This window comes from Osmia bicornis, chromosome 16, assembly GCF_907164935.1.
Source record: "Osmia bicornis bicornis chromosome 16, iOsmBic2.1, whole genome shotgun sequence".
In the NCBI taxonomy this organism is placed as follows: Eukaryota; Metazoa; Arthropoda; class Insecta; order Hymenoptera; family Megachilidae; genus Osmia; species Osmia bicornis.
In genome coordinates, this window is record NC_060231.1 from 4481337 (window position 1) to 4501392 (window position 20056).

At 41.3% G+C, this 20056-nt stretch overlaps 1 protein-coding gene across 7 annotated transcripts in view; it reads left to right on the forward strand.

Moving 5' to 3' along the window:
- The window catches only part of LOC114871525 (ecdysone receptor), a 121888-nt gene that overhangs the window by 26449 nt on the left and 75383 nt on the right, over positions 1-20056 (forward strand). For 5 of the 7 annotated variants that reach the window (XM_029177528.2, XM_029177530.2, XM_029177532.2 and 2 more), the window contains exon 2: positions 16746-18136. The exons of 1 other annotated variant lie outside the window; for it this stretch is intronic. The gene's annotated coding sequence lies outside the window, so the exon portion shown is untranslated. Of the gene's footprint in view, positions 1-10172; positions 10752-16745; positions 18137-20056 lie in introns of those variants that run through there. One more of the 7 variants, XM_029177527.2, reaches the window with a different exon arrangement.

The window sequence follows — 20056 nt, forward strand, 5'->3', positions numbered from 1 at the left end:
TACAACTTTGTTTACATCTGTCGCGGGGCAAAGTGAGGTAGGTTCGTGAACGAATGTGCGCGCGAGGTCAGATCGGGAGAGTGGGTCGAGGATGTGTTGGTGATACACCATACACGCGATCTCTACTACCGTCACGGTGTGCTTTGAATTTATCCGGTGAACTCTGGCTCGCGCAGAGGTTCTTTTCGTCGCGAGTGTTGCAACATACGACACTGACACGCGCCTCGATTCTCTCTATCCTCAATGAAATCATAGTCGACTCGTCTCTTCGATTCACTTTCGATTCCTTCCGTAAATAGCGCGGACAGGATACCGAGGCTACTTCTTCGAAATAAGAATATCTCCTGTACTTACCTTATCCCCGAGCGTGCACCAGTTAACCTGTAACTATGACTACGTCCATGGGACGCGCAGTTAATTCTCCTACGTAACACTGTGTCACGAATACACGTACCTGTACACGTGTTCAATGACGGGCTTAGAACATGCGAGGCCCAGGGTATATTATTTACTAGAAACAATTTTTCTTAATATTATTTTTAACGATTCATATTATGATTTTGAAGATTAGGGTATTTAAATCTCTTATCGAATGTTTTTTACTAAATGAAAGTTTCTTGGCGCGCATGTTTACCCGGGCATTCGAACTCGAGACAGTCTGGCCATCATTTTTTGTTGTTTCTTCCATGGTCAGTGCCTTCTAGTGTGTTTACTCGGTGCCTAGCCGAACTGTAAACAAGCCGAGTGGTAGCACCGACCTATCAGGCTGGCCTTTGGTTTTTCATCATTATCGTTTTCACCTCGAAATCATGCTGTCCAGAGAAAGAAATAACGGTGTATGCGTGGCTCGTCGCTGAAACTACGTGACATACCGCTTCTCTTTCTCTCTTGCCACGAAAGTGTCCCTCGCGTCGAGTCCATTCTTATTACAAATTCAAATTTAACGACTGGCCGACGTCGCTTGGAAATTTAAATCTACAGATATCGGCGCTGATTGAAACGAATCCGACCGTACCTGGAGATTGAGAACGGTTTATTCGAACATGTGTTTTCACCGGTGACAATAAATCTTTTCTATTTTTTTTTTTATTTTCATGTTGCAACGATTTGGGTAAACATATTCCTCGTTTCTTTTTCGAAAGATTTCTATTTTGTCGTTTGAATATCAGCCGTGGATTGCTCTGGAACATAAGAGCGCCACTGGTGTTACGGTCGAGCGAGATTGCGTTGAGATTCTGTCGTGAGAATCGCAACGTTTTACCCCTTCGTGTGCCGCAACGTTCAAAACATTCGTAATCTAACACGCGACATCGCGTGATCGGCACTGAACGAGTTAAGAATACAAAAACTTTTCCTAATCTTATCAGAATATAAAATTTCGAACCACTACGCTAGATTCTAGATTATTTACACTGCACTCACAGAGTTCGCCGAACGTTTAGTCGATACAAGCAATTTCAAATTTTTTTCTCCATTTCTTTTTTTCTTTTTTTTTTATATCGTTGTCGAGTGTTTCTTGAATTGTGGCGATGGTCGAACGACCGTCGACGATTTTTATCCGATGTCACGTCGATAGCGGCCGATAAGCACGGCCACGGAAAACGTACTTACATAGAAGTGTTTGGGGGGCTGATAAGAGTCGTGCATTATCACGGTGCACATCCAGCCGGCCTCCAATGTCGTCGCACTGTTGGAGAGAATAGAATTGGAATGGGAATGGGACGACGATGATGATAAACGTTGTACAACGGGCCGTGCTGTAGCGCGAGTGACAAGTTTTCTGCCTTTAGATACGCGGGAGACACCGGCGCGTGTGTTACGTAAGCACGGACGCTGACTTGAAAAACAGCCTTTAAGCGTTCCGATTTCTACACCCAGCGACCGTTGCAACTGTTATTTTTATTTATTTTTTTTTTTCTTTTTCACTGTTCCCAGTCGTAAATTATTGTATTTTAAAAGAGAGTCTAAAAAGAAATTGAAAATCAGCCTTTATTTTATTTCATCCTTACCGTGAGAATTTTTAATTTTTTTTTAAATGCACAATTATTGGCTCTCGTTTTTTAAGTGCAAATTCATACAAACGACTAAAATTATAATATAAATGTCGTAAAATATTTATAAGCTGTTTTATCGTATCAAAGTTCTCTTCGTCGTTGTTATTTTCTGAAACGTTCCTCATATTCTTCGTGACCGAGTTTCGACCGAGGCCAAGGTGTTCCATAAACTAAAAAAACTTTGTTTCTCCTTCAGCGATGGCCACGAAAGCGTTTGTCCGCTCTACAAGTGAAATTTGTTTTGTTTCAACTTGATTACGTTATAGTGGATCGAGTCACGTTCAATAAACTGATCGATGAATAATAAACCAATTCAGTTCTGTCCAGTTTCTTGGAAATATTAGCCGAGAAATTTCACAGAAATCACTTGAAGTTTCAACACTAATAGCTACTATAAGTGTTGTTTAAAAAAAATGTTAATCCTTTAAATTAGCTTAATTTTATTTTCAAAATTTTAGAATCTGGAAGAATTTGAATTTGACTATCTGAAATTATTTGTAATTAAATAATAGACGATTTGATAACTCTCATACAATATTTGGAATTTTCAAGTATTATTTATTTGTTTATTTTATTTTTAATCAATTTATAAATTGGTTTCCACCATAGCTTGGTTCATTCCAAAGATACTCGATGAAACAATGCTTGTTAATCTCCCGTGCGCGCATTTGAATACACACAGAGAAAATTCAATCAACGGTATTTGCTTTCAATAAAAAGCGAGAAAGAAAAAGGAAGAAAGTTAATCGAGAGTCAAACATTCGTCGAAATCATATCGCGTCTTGCGGGTGGTGCGAGTACGCATGCGCAGGCGCGCACGCATGCGCAGTGCGCTCGAATCACGGTGCACCGGCAGTTCGTTAAATAACACAGAAGCAACGACCCATCTCCAGAAATATGCGAGCGTGATCAAGATACGTGGCGAGTTATTCCAAGGAAACGGGCAATGTTGTCGGAAGACAACGATGACCCGGTGACCCAGCGTTATCTAACCGACAGCCAGGTCTTCTTTGCTTTTCCATTTGGGGGGTCAATAATGAAGTTTCGATTTCGAAGTTCATCGCCGCGATACAGGCTGTTCGATTACCCGAAGTCGTCAGGCTGTCTACGTTACCGACCCTATCGACGCTTATTGGCTGAATCCGTGCACGGTCGCCCCCTTCCGGGACGAGGAAACCCTTCTCGTACAAAATGCATTTTTTAACCAGGCCACCGAGGCATTTGCGAGTAGATCTTCGACATGAGGATTACGGTTCGAGATCCTTTTAAAACCAGACGAGAATGTGAGGTTACCTTCCCTTTTAGGGCCCAGACAGGAGCCCTAGATTTTTGAGGTCCAGAGTTGTGAAATCTTGGAGGGCCCTTGGTTGAAAAATTGAAATTTATTTTAAATGAAATTAAATAACATTTAATCGTAGAGTAAAGTAAATAGAAGGCTTATAACAAGGCATGGGGCTGTAGTCCCCCTTAATCTAGCGCTGGGCCTAGGGAATTTTAATTTGACTCACTAGGGGAACTTAATTTTACTGGTTTCCCTCTCGATTAGCTCGATCGTTTTCGCCAGCATTTTTATCGAGAGAGTGCTGCGACACGATAAAATTAAATCTTCGACAGACTGACCCGTTTTGTCTCTATTGATCAAGCAGAAAGCATCGTACTCCTCGAGATGCATCACGCGACGCATACTGATTGCGTTACACTCGAAAAATAGGCTCGCGTCCCAATTTTGCGAGTGTTTTGACCGACGTTTCTCGGTAAACGTCCGTTCCCCGATCACTGATCGCTACTTCGGCAGGTTGCTAGCCTCTTTGATCCGCGCATCTTATCAACACTTCGTTTCATCATTTTTTATGCCCGGCATTAAAATCTCCAAATATTTGCTCGCACACACGCTGATCCTCTGTTTCCAGATTAATGTTGAAATTTAAAATATCTTCAAGATATTTTTGAAATTTACTCTTCGGATTTTTGCAGCTTAGGTTTAGTTAATGACTTCGGATTTGTTTTAAGAATTAACATATCTCGAGGCCTCGATCCAGTGGATTTTATTTGAGAATATATCGAAGTTGAGACGAGCCTTAAACAGGTGATGAGACCGTGGGAGGACGAGCGACGAGGCGCTAAAAGAACGCGAAATCGTGATAGACGTTTGAATAACTTGTCGAGGATCATGATCGATGTCCGTGCAACGACGATGGAGGGTATCTTTCGTCATCGAAACTTTTTAACCACTGGATCTTCGTATAAATTCTGTGAGGTTACGATGTCCATCCATCGTCTTCAATTTCGAGGACACTTAACTTCAAATTTTTGTTACCACATGAAGTCTAAATTATTGTCAATTTTAAGTTGGAACCGTGAATTTGTGTTGTGGAAAATGATTGTTGAAAGATCATTTTAGTGGAAAAAATAGCTTGGATCCTTAAAGAGGACTCTCGAGAGGATTTCGATCGAGGTAACACGGTTTATGTTGAAATTAAAATAGCTATCGGTTGCACTTTGCTGGAAAACGCATTCCGTTGACCTCGTCGATGTCGTAACAGGCCTGGCTGATAAAATTATATGATCGTGTTTGCGTTGCCTTCAGATAAAGCCTCCGTGGAAAAGCAGCGGTCGAAGAACGCTCGAATCCAGATCGAAATTCCGCTGTTTAATTTCGTTGAACTTTGTACGATCTTACTGCAAACCGAATCTGTTTGAACGCAAACTTTGATTCCATTTTCGCTATCTGTAAATTGCTTAATTTAAAAAAATAATGTATTCCAAATATTTTGATACGTCTGTACAATTCAGATAATACTTGGGAATCTGTAAAACAGGTACCAGATAAATAACAAAAATTATTTAAAAAAGATTCAATTAAATATTGCAGGAATGAGGAAAAATATTTACAATATTTTTAAGTATTTAAAATGTTCTAAATTATTTCAGAAATGTACACCTAAAAGAAATTGATCAGGTTTTGAAAATGATTCGTGAAAGCACACTTCGATTCAAAGTTATCATTTAAATCATAATCTTATCTTTGGATGAAAAGAAAGACCATAAAAATTGAACCTATGGATCTCTGAACAAATATACTAATCGTCATTGAAGAAAAAGAAATTCTAAAGAAATGAAAAATTTTTTTCATAATATACCTCAGAAGATAATCAAAATGGGACAGCCTATACAGCCAGTTGAAATATGGAATAAATTAAAAATATGTTAAACATGTAGTTTGTATTTGTTAGATTTAGAGCGTAACTCATATCACGAGTGGTAGTGGACGTTAACTAGCCACCATTTTCTTGTCTCGTTTCACATCCGAGATGGAAGCTTCCTTTCCGATGTCACGGTTCATCGATCAACGCTAGCAACAATTCACGGCTACTTTTCTCGTTCAATTCCACGATATCGTGGCTGGATCTGCGGGAAGAATATAAATTCTGCTCCAGTGGCACCATGAATATCAGTTGATCGCCACATCAGCTGACTACACGAGCTGCGTCAAGGCTGTCGTAGAGATCAAATGAATAATGTACCCCTTTCAGCCAGCTGCATAACGCATCTCGGTTCATTTTTAACGCTCGTTTGATAATAATGCACGATCGACTATTTCTGCACGTGTATCCCCGGAAGTGGAAGCAAAAAAACCGTAGCAATTTTGAGGTTAGAACCGACGAGACTGAACCAATTTTATAAATTTCAAGACGCAGCTAAATCAATACAACTGGAGGGACTTTATCGTATAACAAAATACTTAAAAAACGAATAATAATTAATTTAATATAAATTTGCAAAAGTTAAGTGCAACGGAATGCAGATTGCAGTATAGAACCGAGTGGACGGGAGGACTTTTCCTAGAAACCGACAAGACCGTACGAATTTTTTCGCTGAAGAATAAAAAGCAAGGTGTGCATAACGAAAGTACATAAATCCATCGAGTGTACCATCGGAAAAAAAGAAGGATGAACCTTGTAGCTTGCGCTAAGGAACCGAACCGATGCGACCGGAGCGGATTTTACCGCGAGAACGGGTTAGACGCGTCTACGCGGACGTGGGCGCAGAAAAAGGTTGCTCGTAAATCGATGCTAAAGAATTCGACCTTGCGAGTGGTAAACGGTCGAGGAGTTGGCCGAATATCGTCACCCAAGAACCTATACAGTAATGCTTCGAAATAAGCAAGTGGCTCGGGACCGAACAGTTGCTTATTTCGAAGCAGGTTGCTATTCGGCTTGACTTTGTTCTCGAAACGGGTCGATAGAGAACGCGAGAAACGAGTGAGAGATCCGAGGTAGCGGCAAATCATATAGTGATCGGCCGAGCAGCGATGTTATTTTTTGAACAAGGATAGAAAGCATTATATACATATATTCCATCCTTCTTCTACTAACCGATGTCACTGCTCAGTCGAGCGTGAAATTTATTACCCTAAACATCGGCTTCTCGCCTTCATGGACCTCTCACTCATTTCTCGTACCTCTCACTTTGCGGGCGACTTCAAACAAAGAAGAGGGGATAGCGAGTTGCTTATTTCGAAGCAGAGACCACTTGCTTATTTCGAAGCATTACTGTATACCGCGAGATCGATCTACTCGAACAAGGACTCACTGGGCTCTTAGTTGGCTCTTCGAACAACTTCAGGCTTCGTTCGGGCCTGGGTGATCGATCTCGACTTGCATAGCGAGGGAAACCGGATTCGATGGCGGCTCGGCTCGCATGAAGAAGCGCGAAAACGACGGAGTCGCGCGGCGACTTTGAACGACGAAAGCATAGTTGCCGTGGCTGGTTGCAGCCAGTGCAATCGTCGGCAGACGGGCTAACTTCGCATGACGTCACCGCGGCCAGCGTATCATTTTTAGCCCACATATACACAGCCGCGTTGCCCGCTCGTCCCTCTTCGTCCTCCCGCCGACGACTTCGTCGTGTGGATGATCACATACACACACGGTCGACACACTCTGGACAGTGCGAGTGACCGAGTGCGCGGTATAGGCCAAACTGAACACTAATGATGGATTCGAAGCGCATTAAAACTTAAATTTGATCTAATGAAAGAGATTAAAAGAAATGAATTTGGATTTGAGAGATTCTCTATATAATTATAATTTATTTTTAAAATTGCATGTTGTATACAATTTTTTAAATATATTGTAATGGAGGAATTGATTCCAAATCGACATAGTACAGCACTGAATGTCGATATTTTATCTAATATCTTCTTAGTCAGTCACACGTGAGCGAAACACGTGTTTTTTGCTAATCGATTAGATTAAGGCTATATTTGAACAGTTCCTGTATTTTTGATTTGTCAGATGTTGTGATTGGTCGAATACCAAAGGGGTCATGAATGGGTGATGATAATGTATGTTTACGAAATGAGTTGGTTTGTTTGGAAGCATATGCTCGTAGGTAGTCCGAATCTGTCGCTAGATGCAAGTGTAGGCTCGAGCTAATGTTTTTGTGGGCGATCGTACGTTCCCGCGATTGCATTGTGGGCGCTTTCCCTTGGCACTAGTGACCGAGCTGAAAACATTGCTCGTTCATACCGCGAGTTCTTGAGCACGACATTACTCCGTGTGGTCTTTAGACGAGTGGTTCTCAACTGAAGTTCCTTTGATTCCAAACTAGAAATATTTGTCAATGAACAGAAGTCAGTGAAAAAGAATCATTTAACAGAAACCTAACTTAATTTAATTTACATAGACAGACAACTTTATCAATAGATGCAAACTGCATATAATTGTTGCTCAAATGGTAATTATGTTTATAAGTAAATTTAAATGGTAATTAACGACGGAATAAAAAGCTGTTTGTAACGGCTCATGAACAAAAAAAGTACTGATATTAAATGGTAGTTAGTGACAGCAAAGAGCTGTAACTGATGGAGAGCGTCTGAAGCGAGAAAGGGAGAGCTGCGTAGAGGCGAGTACGATGAAAGGATGCTTCGAAAGAGCTCGCAAATGACGAGGAAAGTGGGGAAATACGAGGGAACGAGTGCCCGCTTTCAGAAAGCAGAGAACTGGCCGCTTTTGCTGGGAAAGGTTCCAAGCAAACATAGAGTCGTTTCCAACGTTATAATTTATTACAGTTTCAAAATACCGCAAAAAAAGATGAATGTTTTATCGTATTCTAAGTTGAAGATACAGTAGGCGTTTGATAATTCCCAAAGAAATATGAGAAACAGGAAATGTCAGAGGGACAGTTTGTAAATACAGATATTGAAGAAATTTTTGGCGGTGTCGAAAGTAAAACTACCATCTGCCCGTGGTTTCTGGCAATGGTAGCCGGAATGTGCCTCGCCAGCGCGGAGTAAGGACGAGGACAATAGCTGAGGATGCATTTTCATTCCTCGGACGCCTGGTGAATCCCTAATAGCTATGGGAGTGGTTTCGTTCACCGAGATATATCACTACGAACGCGACGCTTTCTTCAGGCCACAACGTGTCAGTATAATTAACCCTCGCAAACGATTGCAGGCTCGTTTGGACTCAGCTACAGAAATAATAGAAATTTCGTTTAAAAAGCTCATGCGAGAAATACATTTACAAATGAAAATATAATTTCAATTTTCTACATGCATTTAATGGGATTTTAACTATAGGTCAAAATGACCATAATCTATATTCTGTCAGATAAAAACAGTAGGGCGATTTTAAGTACCATTAAGATTACAGTAATCAGTCGGAATAGCAAGTGGAAGTATTGATTAAAAAATTAGTTCTTCGTATATCTTTGATGACCCATATCAAGGTTACTTCTACTGAAGTAGTCAATGCCTGTTTGGTTCCTTCCTCTACTTCCTAGCCCTGAACGCTAGGGATATACCAGGAAGTAGTAGATTCCACCAGATTTGGCTGATCAGACCCGTCTGGTAGACGTTCCAGTTTCGAAGGGGCTTCGTCCGTCTGGAAAACAGCGGTAAATCCACTTGACTGATGGAGACAGTCTGCAAACCTACGGTCCTATTCTACTTGCGCTGATCCAGCTAGGTCCGGGGACCTAGCAGAGAGTCTCTTCAAGATAAATCGCCTGTAAAAAGTTTCCTGTTACCTTGGACAGTTGACCAAATTGAATTTTCATTTTCGAAGCTTATCCCCTAACTATACCCATGACTGTCACTGGTGACCCACATAATTGATCACCTGAAGTATCCAAGACACCTGATCGTTCGGTTGTACGTTATTGGTAGAAGGTTCCTCGAGTTTACATTGAACGACAGGGCCAGGTGTAAATCGATATTGAAAACAGTCTCGTGATTGGATGCACGCTAACGCTAGTCACGAGCCGTAAAGGTTAGCACTGCTTATCTCACGCGAAAGTCGCATTAATAATTCACGCCTTGGGCGGTGCGCGCTGTTCGCGTCGAACAGCGGGCTTGATTTTAGGATTTCGAGTGCGGAATCTGGCTTGATAAATCGCGCCGAGTAATTTAACGATCAAGAAAACCTCGACGCCCGATAGTGGCCCATGTGGCCGATCAAATTCTTTGTCATTAGGGTTCGTCTCGAGTCATTTCGCATTCGCGCGAGCGAAACAACCTGTACTTTCGTGCCCTGACTCGTCGAATCGTTAATGACCCTTTCTTTTCTCGAGTTGTAATGGGCCTACGGTGTGGTTGATTCAAGAGTCAGATGGTATCGTTAAGAATAAGACTCGATTCGAAGTCCATAATTTTATTCAAATATTAAAAAATTTAAATTTCATCTAAATACGATAAAAGATAAGTAACTAAGAATGCATATATTAAGGAAATATTTAAAAATTCAAATTTTCAGAAGTTAAAGTTTCGCCACTTCAGAACCGACAAGGCAGAAATAATAAAAGTTAGATAACGAGTTATAAAATTTAAATTTAGTTAACTTTGTTTCCTCCTCTTTTACTAAATACATTATCTACGTAGTAAAACGATGGCCGTACGAAAGTTACTTGATCGCCCTAGAACGCAATGTTCGTGCCTCAGGGATTCACCCTTGAAAAGCGGGGAGCGAAGATGAAGGGGGAGGGCGTCAGCCAGAGCCCTCTGTGTTGCATAACGCGCGCGTATAATGCAATTGCGGCCAGACTGGAACGCCCATTAGCATGGACGAGAAAAAGAAGCTTCGTTGCGTGGCGATTGCACGCGTGTGCAACGGAGAGTGCAACTGGTGTTTGGGCTCAATTTGCGCATGAGTGCTCGAATTTCGTGGCGCGTGCTTCGATTAACCATCGTTACGCAAATTCTCAGTCGAACTGCAATTCCCAAACTCGTTTGGAAATAATTAACTCCCTTCGATCTAGTATTTTCTAGTTCCAAATTAAAAAACACTTCAGAAAATTTATTCTAGTAATATATATCCCTAACCTAACCTAATCTCATCTCCCAGTATTCTATTGCCATATCACTAGGATTTTACTTTCAAAGTCATCAAATCCCTAGGCAGTGCTTTCTAGGTTATGTTAGTGCTGTTTAGGGATTTTTGATCAAAATTTGCAATATTTTTTTTTAATCGAAGGATGTGAATATGAAGTGGTTATAAAATGCTCAAAGAACTTACGTATTCCGGGGGGGAAAAAAAAAGCGAAAAAGTCACGTTCACGCGATAAAGCCAGTCCACGTTGGTGTCCTTAACACTTAGGCTCGACCAAGCCGTGCAGTCGATGCAGTTTTTTCGGTGCACATTCTAGATAAGTGGTCTCGTGGTCTCGAACGTGACGCGAACATCAGCGTTTGCGGTGAGTATCCTTCGAATTCCTTTGTTCTTGCCTCACCGGGGATCATCGGGTTCTTTGGACAGTTTCAAGCGTTATTGGATTACGTTCTTTCTGCGGTTTCTTCGGCTCTCGATCGTTTATAAATACCGGTATAGGTGTACGTCGAATTTCGTGGTCACTGGCTATCGACACTCGATAAAAATCAACTTTCAAACACGAGGAAAGAACCTGGATCCTCGCATAGCCAATGTGCGGTCATTTTGACCTGGTATGTACTGTGCATACATTCGCATGTATACTTCTTCCTATGTGTACATATTTTATTATGATTAATTTATTATGGGTCAAATTTGTCTTTCGAAGATTTGAAGCTTAAGTCGCCATAGTTTTGTAGGGTATGGAATTTGAGGTTAGGTTGGTGCTCGACCGACCGAGAATCGACGTGACTCGGGGGATTTTATCGGTCCGCTCGAAGATGCAAATAATTACAACGAAGAAACGTGTTGCATGCGCACGAAGGCTACTTGCGTATTCGAGAAGCAAGAATGTATGCACCGAGAATGCATTCTGCATGTGTGCGTAGTTGAAGTTTGGTTAGCGGGAAACCGATGTGACTGAACTCGATCTTCTTGCATGAAAAAGAAGCAAATATATTTTTCAAATAAATATACAAACATTACTAAAGACACTGACTATTCATAGGTGCAGAAAGAAAATATTGAAGTCTGTCGAAAGTTAAAATTTGATCATATATGAACTAATTTATTATATAACACAAAAAGGCTTCGAAGGTGACTGAGAAAATCTAGAAACACATGTACGATGTAAATATTTGTGAATTAAGTGAAAAAAATTGGATATTATTAGAAGCTATAGTTGGATTACCCTAGAACCGATGAGACCGGATCGATTTTTCAACACAGATCACAAAAACAGTTCGTTTTGCGATATAAAAACGTATATGTAAGCAAGTTAAAAATGAAGATATTTATAAGTTTTATTGAAAGAAATATTTAATTTTGTCCACGATCGAAAGAGAACCGATGCGACCGGACGTTCCCTACTGTTCACTCGATTTCGCATAAAGTTACACAATGCAGGACATAAAACAGGTCACAAATATTATTTATGAACTTGACAAACAACTGTATACGTACAGTTGAATATGAAATTTGAATTTACGAGTGTATATAAAAAATTGTTATTCTCGCTGAACGATTAATCGAAACATATCGGGTGACAGTAGTATCGTTAATCAGCAAAATTTTCACGATTATTCGTTGCTGAATCAGTCGATCGTTCGATGACTGTTTGACACTGCAGCTCGACTTCGCAGACGCGTAAATATTTATCGACAGATGAGGGGTCACCCGGCGGAAGTGGTAACATCGCTATTGGTATAGGTTAGTTTATTTTCGAGCGGAATACATTATCGATCGTGCCGTTAATCGTATGTATATGCGATGTAAGCACCGGCTGTGTTGTGTCGTTTATCTTGTTCCTCTATTCCTCTTGGTCGATAAAAAAAACTTGTGAGACCTATTGATCAGTTGGATGAATCTGGGTGGATGGAATTAATTATATTTTTTTTATATTATTTTTTGATTTCGAATTTGAAACGTGCAGTTTTAAGTTCATTAGCATCTGTGTTCTCGAATGAAAATGATTTTCTAGAACAGGCGAACAGGTTCACTTTCGTGCGATTCACAATCAGCCATGGTCAAGGCTGAGCACCATTACCTTCCCTCGTTCACCGTCTAGAAATTACTATTTTTTTATCTTCTTCTCTCCTCCTTTTTTCGAGAAGGTTATTTGCTGCTGTGTCATTGGCGTCCTTGCGATCGTGCACGCTCTCATTGTCCTCGCCAAATGGTGTTTCATGCGAGGAAAACACTGTTGCGTTCTGCTTGGATTGTCGTAAGAGAGGTGAAAATAGATGGGTCTTTTTACACAGAAAAGTGTTCCATTTATAGTTCTTTCCAAGTTCTGTTTTAACCGTGAAAGTAGTTAGCGGTAGAATGTTTGCAGGTAATTTTGGATAAGTACATTTTATTGGAAACATTCTTGAGTGTCCACAAAACTTACAAAGAATAAAATGACAACAAAAATGGGAAAGATTCATAAGATGCACCAGACTTACAAAATTCTAAAGACCCACAAGCACTATACAATTAACAGGGATTCACGAGACATGCACTTTCATTTGCAAGACACACAAAAAATAAAGAAAATGGCTAGCAAAATGATCCTACGAAGATTGATGGAAGAAGCTGTAGACAGTGGATGATTCAAGGTTTTCAAGAGACTGTATTTTTTTTTAATTCCAAAGTTGCCGATGTACTGTACAACAGCGTTGCAATAATATCCGCTCCGACAGGCGAAAGAAATCGATTGGCTTGATGACGTTGTCAGAAACGGGTGTCTGTCCGCGTGGAAACCTCGGTAAAACCGTGAGGCTTACATAACCCCGAGGAAACGAGACTTGAAGTAAAGTCTGTCAGACCTGAGAATCATTGATACGGCGTGGGAAGGTAGATAGAAGAAATGTCTGCCATGACAGATTCAATTCGAGGACGAATTCCCGACTAATTAAGTCCTGTTGATGGAAAACGATTCTGTATTGAAAGAATTCTTAATTAAAATATAACCTGGAAGTAGCAGGTCCTGTGTTTGAATCTCATTCTTCATTAATTTCAAGGAACCAGACTGGTATTATAACCATATCTTTAAAAAAGAATCATTACTGCTAGCCAAGCAACCCTTGCAAGTAGATAAAAACCTTCATCAGCTCATAATTTCATAAAAATAACCATTAGAAACCCTTGAGCATCAGGCGGTACATGTATGTCCCTTCAGTCCACAAAGGGGTTAATTCCAGAAAGAAAACTTTCAGAAGAAGGGACACGAAGCTAATCTCAAAAGTTTCGAGCTTCCATTGAAACCAAAACTTTTGAAACACTCGACCATCAAGGGGATTAAAGAAAGACGAATGAATTAATCAGCCGTTGATCAGCAGGTATTGTTCGTTCATGTGAACGAAGGAAGCGTCCTGGACGAAAGAGAGAAAGGTCAACGGAGTAAGGGGTTAGTGTAAGAGAGAAGGTGAAGAAGGAAGAGGGCCGTAGGTATCGTAATACAATACTATTAGTTGAACTTGAGCTACTTACGAATGACCTTGTCTGCTTCAGCCACACCGATTGTCCTTTGGTTCACGTGTGCGTGAATGCACGTCCTGTTGTGGCTGTGCTCATTGTTTTTTCACGCTCCGCCTCGGGTGCGTATCACAACTCGCAGCTTGGGTGTCACAACACCAGGCGGTGAGGTATGTGTTTCGTCTGGTAGCGAAACAGTGTTGCAAAGCTGAGGTTTCGGGTTTCCTCTAACCGTCCTGTTGCCTCTGGTTTCTTCTAGAACCTTCTCTCCCTATTTTTAGTCGTGATTGGGACTTATTCCTTGGGGGTTATAGTCGTGGGACTTGGAGACAACATAAGGATCCAAGGATCTAACTAATAACAGATGAAGATGGGAGAGTCCAGCTTAGGTTCTTCCTAGGTTCTCCTAATATAGTCACCTTTTGTTGCAAATAGTCATCTTAAATGCGAACCAAAGACTTGCAACACAGCTAATATTCATAGAGAATTCTACAGTAAGGAATTACCCGGGTGTCCTCATTCAGCAGGGTGCTTGTGAAAACGGTGTGCCATTGAAGTAAGTGCGAACGAAGCATAAGTAACATTGTCGAAGCGATTGCTATTCTCCTGTCGCGCAGTTAGAAGTGGAAGGACAATGGGGGAAAGAGATCGTTGAAAGGAAGGCAAGAAAGCAGGAAGGAGGGCAACGAGAAAGGGGAGAGGGACGGGCAAGCCTTAACATCTGTCCGGAAGTGCGTAGACGCCTTTCCATTTTCGTTTTCATTTGCATACGTTCGTCCAGTGTGCCTCGTAATACGATGCAATCGTGTTGAGTACCGTTGGAAACGCGTCTTATGCTCCGCCTAATTGGAGGATGAAATGCGGAATGAACAATGGGAAATGACTCTATAGAGTTTTCAGTCAACCCTTTGTAATTTTGCTAATTTCTAGGTCAGGTTAAGTATTTCCTAGTTCTTCAGTTAATGTAACATTCACAATGCTGAGGAAGTCAGAGTCTATCTTAACTTCATTGCAAGCGACATCCACATTCCTTGCGATTTTATCGGCTCGGTCGATAAAACAGAGCTTCCCTCAGTCCCTCCAATTTTTAATCAAATCTCATCATTTATTTGATCTCAGTGCAGGTGTGAATTACTATCATCGATATTCGGATGTCTCCTCTCTATAGGAACATTCGTTGCCGCGACCTTTTGTAGCCCAGATCTTACCCGACGATCTTTCGCAATAATTTCGAGTGGAGGCTGGTTATCCGGATTCTACCCTCCGCCGTAGATTCACAGAGATTCGATCTAAATGCAAGGGACCTCATGGCTGAAAGATACGCGAAATCCTCATAAAACAGTGGACATTCTTAGACTTTTCTCTTGGACCTATCTGTGGAACGGATCTGTCGCCTTGGAATCGCTGTGAAATGGGAGGCTGGGGAGACTTGCGATGGTTCAAGTATTTTTCTGTAGATTTCTGAAGGATATTCTACTTTAGAATCCTATATCCTCTGAGCTTCGATCTTAACCTTAGGGTGTTAATGATGTGGTTAGGTCTTCTGCATTAGACTACTTTCAACAGATCCCAAATGCACAAAACTGATTTTTTAAATTCTACTGACTATCATACTCAGGATTCATCAGGGTCGGAAGGCTAGGTTGAGGCATCAACATATCTTCTTTCCAGATGCCTAATGGAGAGCGTGCCAGGTGAACTTCACGTTGTGGTAGGTCTAGGTAGTCAAGTTGCCTCTTCTCGATTTTCACGGTGCATTCGTACGGGTAATTTCGACGTGAGCCGAGCTGGTTAGCTTCTTTGTTGCCTGGTCTCCATCGTGGAGTGGCCACGCAGAAACACGCGCGTCGGCCGACGATCGGAGGGTGAAATTAAAAATACCGTGAAACCCTCCCTTCTTGCCTGTTTCACGCTCGTCTCTCTGTTTCCCTCTGACGCGTTCAGGGCCGTCGAGCACGAAAACGGGGCCCGGCTACCCTTTTGCCCGCTCGATCGAGGCCAACACCGTGATTTATAGGGTATTTACCCTTCTATTTATGGACAGTACGGACGGTTCTAATGTTCAGGCCTAAAGGGGCAACGATTATCGTTATTATTATTGTCGTCTCGTGGTTCAGTTCACTTTCAGAGTCGATGGAAAACATTCGAGTCCCTGGTTGAAATTTTCTCGCCTCGACTAGAATTTTATTATTTAACCAAGGTAGATGTAAACGACAGAGTTTCCTCGGGGATCGTTTCACAGTCTCAGACGGTCGGTGCGTTCCAGTTCCGTGGAAATTAATTTTCCGTCTTCTAACAGAAATGCATGCGCGTTAAGTGCAGCGTGCCCGGCGATCCTCCAGCAAACGCATTCCATTTCGAATGATATTACGTTCCTGCCTCGTTTTCTTTCCAATTGCGAGGTAGGCGTGAGCTGAAAATTGCGAGACGTTCGCCGAGAACCGCACGTCGCTCCGTTGATCACGTTCACGCGACGAAATTATCGCGATTTCGAAACACGATTTTAATTAACGTCAGACGTCGCAGTTTTTTTTTTGCAACTCCTGACATTTGAAGCTGCACAGCATCTAACGTTAAATGAAAACTGAAAGAGTAGCCTTTCACTTGCTGGACACCTAGGGGTGACAGTGCTGGAACTGAGTATCGTGACTGACTCAATGTTGAACTAAAGAAAGTTTTAATTAATTCTGAATCAGAAATGCTATGACTGAAGCTTTAGCACCATTGCTGGTCGTAAAAGGACTATAGTGTTAAGGCTACTCCTCAGTCTGAGACTACAGCCTTAAGACCTGATGTTAGGACCAAGACTATAGGAGCCATCGAAGACTGTCGATGCTAAATAGCCGAAAATTTCTGTTTCCAGATGGTGGTGGAGGTTGATTACCATCGGGTGGAGGGCGGCTGCAGGGCCCAGGGCGATGTGGCTTGCAAGTGGGAAAACTCGAGGAGGTGATAACGACTTCTGACCTTCCGTGAGAGCGTGTACCGTGGCGTAGAGGGCCTTGCCATCGATCGTCAAGTAAAAGGCTCACCATTCGGAAGAAAACGAAGCAGAAGAGTAGAACGAAGACGAAGAAGAAGAAGAAGAAAAAGAAGAAGGAAATACAACAACGACGAAGGAGAAGAAGCAACGGAGAAGGAGAGAGTGAGTGAGGCGAGCTCTAGGGGGGACAGAGGATCACACACGTGTTCTTTGGAAAGAGAAGGGAAAAAGGGGGTTGAAAAAAAAAGGCGGGAGAACCTTGAAAAGTAGTCCCTTCCCCATTGGCGAGTTCACCGGACAAATACAAATACACACATACACGATATAATAATACACATATACATAAAACATTCTCTCCACAGCGGGATCGCTGTCTACGTTTAAACAAAATAAAAAAAAAAAAAAAAAGAACTTCTACCTTGAGAACATATACCTCGTGCGTACAAGTACCTTCAAACTTAACCTCTTTCGCAGCGCAATAGTGCCTAGGCCCCTCTGAAGAAAATAATAATAATATTATATATAATAACGTCGTTATAATATATATTATATATATATTATATATATGTATAATATATATGCAGTAAGAAAGAAGAGAGAAGGAAAACAAATTTAATGAACAGAAACGACGAGAAGAGTATAACGTTTTAATTATATATATATATATATACACACACATATATGTATATCTTCAGTCAACAACGAACGGACAAGTCACATATGTACACGCACCACATGTACATGCTCTTCGTGACCGTCGTTTGTATGGATTGAAAGCAGTAAGTTTTGCAGACTTGTTTGGACACCACATACCGGTGAGAGATCAGTACTGTCATCCTGATTGACAGAGGATCTTATCAGGAAATTGTCGATGATAACGGTACCTCCACAATCCTCCAACCCTCTAAAGCCCTTTTAATCGATTCTACGAACCAGGACAGCGAAGTACCTGCAGACACAGATATATTTATAAGAATAATTTATATGGATCATAGAAGTGTAATTACCGATACTAAATAATTAACGAGGAGGATAGCGGTAACAGCTAAGGGCAAAGAGAATAATAATTATTAAATATTGAATATAATAATAACGTAAGCTGCTAATCGAGAGAGAGAGAGACGTAGAGGAGAGGAGACAAAGAAGGGAGGAAGATTGTACAAGAGGAGTGTGAACGCTTAAATAATTTTACACGCGCTACGGTTAGAGTACTTCTACTTTGCGATTAATCTACTCAGCGATTGTGGGGCCTGTTCTACGTATATATCAAGGTAAGTGATGTTTTCTGAACTGTTAGTACATCTTTACTTAAAATGTAGGAGGGGGTTAATAAATGGATTTTTTATTGATTGAATTTATTTGAGATTAAATTCTTATTCTTAATAACTTTTTGAATTTTTGAATTAGATTTTATATATAAATTATGGAAATTCAAGCATCACCGACATAAGTACCAGCGAAGGTGTAAAAACTTTCAGACACCCAGTGTATCGTTGTTGGCGAAGAATGTCTGTTTATGGAAAGAACGAAACCTTAACAGTTCCCCGTGCTCCCACGATACATATCGAGCGTGCTTTTTCGCACAATCGATCGACACGTGTCGCGGGAATTTTTCTCATGGTTAGATCCTTAAAGTCGTGTTTCCTTGGCGTCCCGACAGAGAGCGTTTCATTAGCGCGCCGAATCGGATCCGCGATCCAGGAAAGAGAGGGAACTTTTACCTGGATATCTGTACGCGAGAATCTTCGGCGTGATAATTAGCAGGCCTGGACAGAAAAGTGATGGCCGATACGCGGAATGAGAGTCGCACGAACGGCAGTGAAAGGTGGGCACGCGATACACACACACCATACGCTGTTTATCGTTCCCGTCGATCTTCGTTCGGCGTAAATTATCCTACGGAATTCTCGTTACGATCGTGTGCTCGACATTCGACGCCGGTCCCGACCGTTCACTTTCACTCGACGGTACGTCCGACTCTCCTCTCCCTTCGTTCCGCGATTATTCGACACCGTGTATGAAATTCACGTCCCGAGCGCGACGTGGGCCATTGTTTTTTTTTGTCGGACCTATGGCACAGTAACCAATGGCGGTTTCGCGTAATGGCCGACTAAAATGGCGGGAACAAAACCTAACCTAAAATTAACCCAAACCTAACCAAACTTACGCGTGAAGTGACTAGATACGGACTTTATGTATACTGTGAAGATGAGTGAAGAAAAACTATGACATAAGTGGTGATGGGATGAAAAGAAGTAATAGCAAACGATTAGTGTTGCAAGAAAGATCCACATTCTAATAGAAATTTAATCGTCATCCTTCGAGCGTTCAGTACACATTCAAACCTCATCATAATCCTTCAGCGGTAATTTTCTAAATAATATCCAACCGCAGAGTACATCATAAAATGATAGAAGATTTGAAGAAAAACAGAGGAGGCTAGAAACTTTACACCCAAATGATTGAAAAAGCGATACGATTAATTTCTTGTGGTTCAGAGCAAGTGCACAAGTCACATGAGCTTCTCTATGAAGTAATTGTAGAAGTAAAAAGCGTGGAATCGAGGCAGTGGATGCGTCAAACATTATACTAGCTGTGTGATTCGTTGTTTTTCTATGGTGGAGGACTAACGGGCACCTGGACGAGTCGTCGTTTGGCTCGCTGGCAGTACAGAGTCATTGTCCGGCATTTACGTGACGAATTTCCCGTGCTCGACGTCTTCACGAGCATCGTTCTGTCGTTCACGGCCACGCTATTCGCATTTTAAGAGCTTTCTAAGAAGCCCTGGACAGCTAGGCTACTGATAGCCCTCGGCTTTGAACTTTGTCGCCTTCCTACTGGTCTTTGACTTCGTTCCTTGCACGTTCAGACACTCTTCGTGATATCAAAATGATCTGAATCAATTTTTGATAAATTTCCAGTAATTTGATGGCGTATAGTCACGGTTATTAATGAAACAGGACGAAAACTTAATTTCTGAGACTTATAGTCAGGGGTTCCCTTCATCTTCAAAACTTATTTCCGTTTTTATTTATGCAACTTTTTATTCCTTTCATCTTTGAAAGAATCTTATTTCAAGAATAATTAGTTGCAAAATATCTTTGTGAATATTTATTATAAAATCCACAACAGGTGTGTTGATATGAAGGGGTCTGTTGTCTTTAATTAGCATTTTATTTTGCAATGATGGA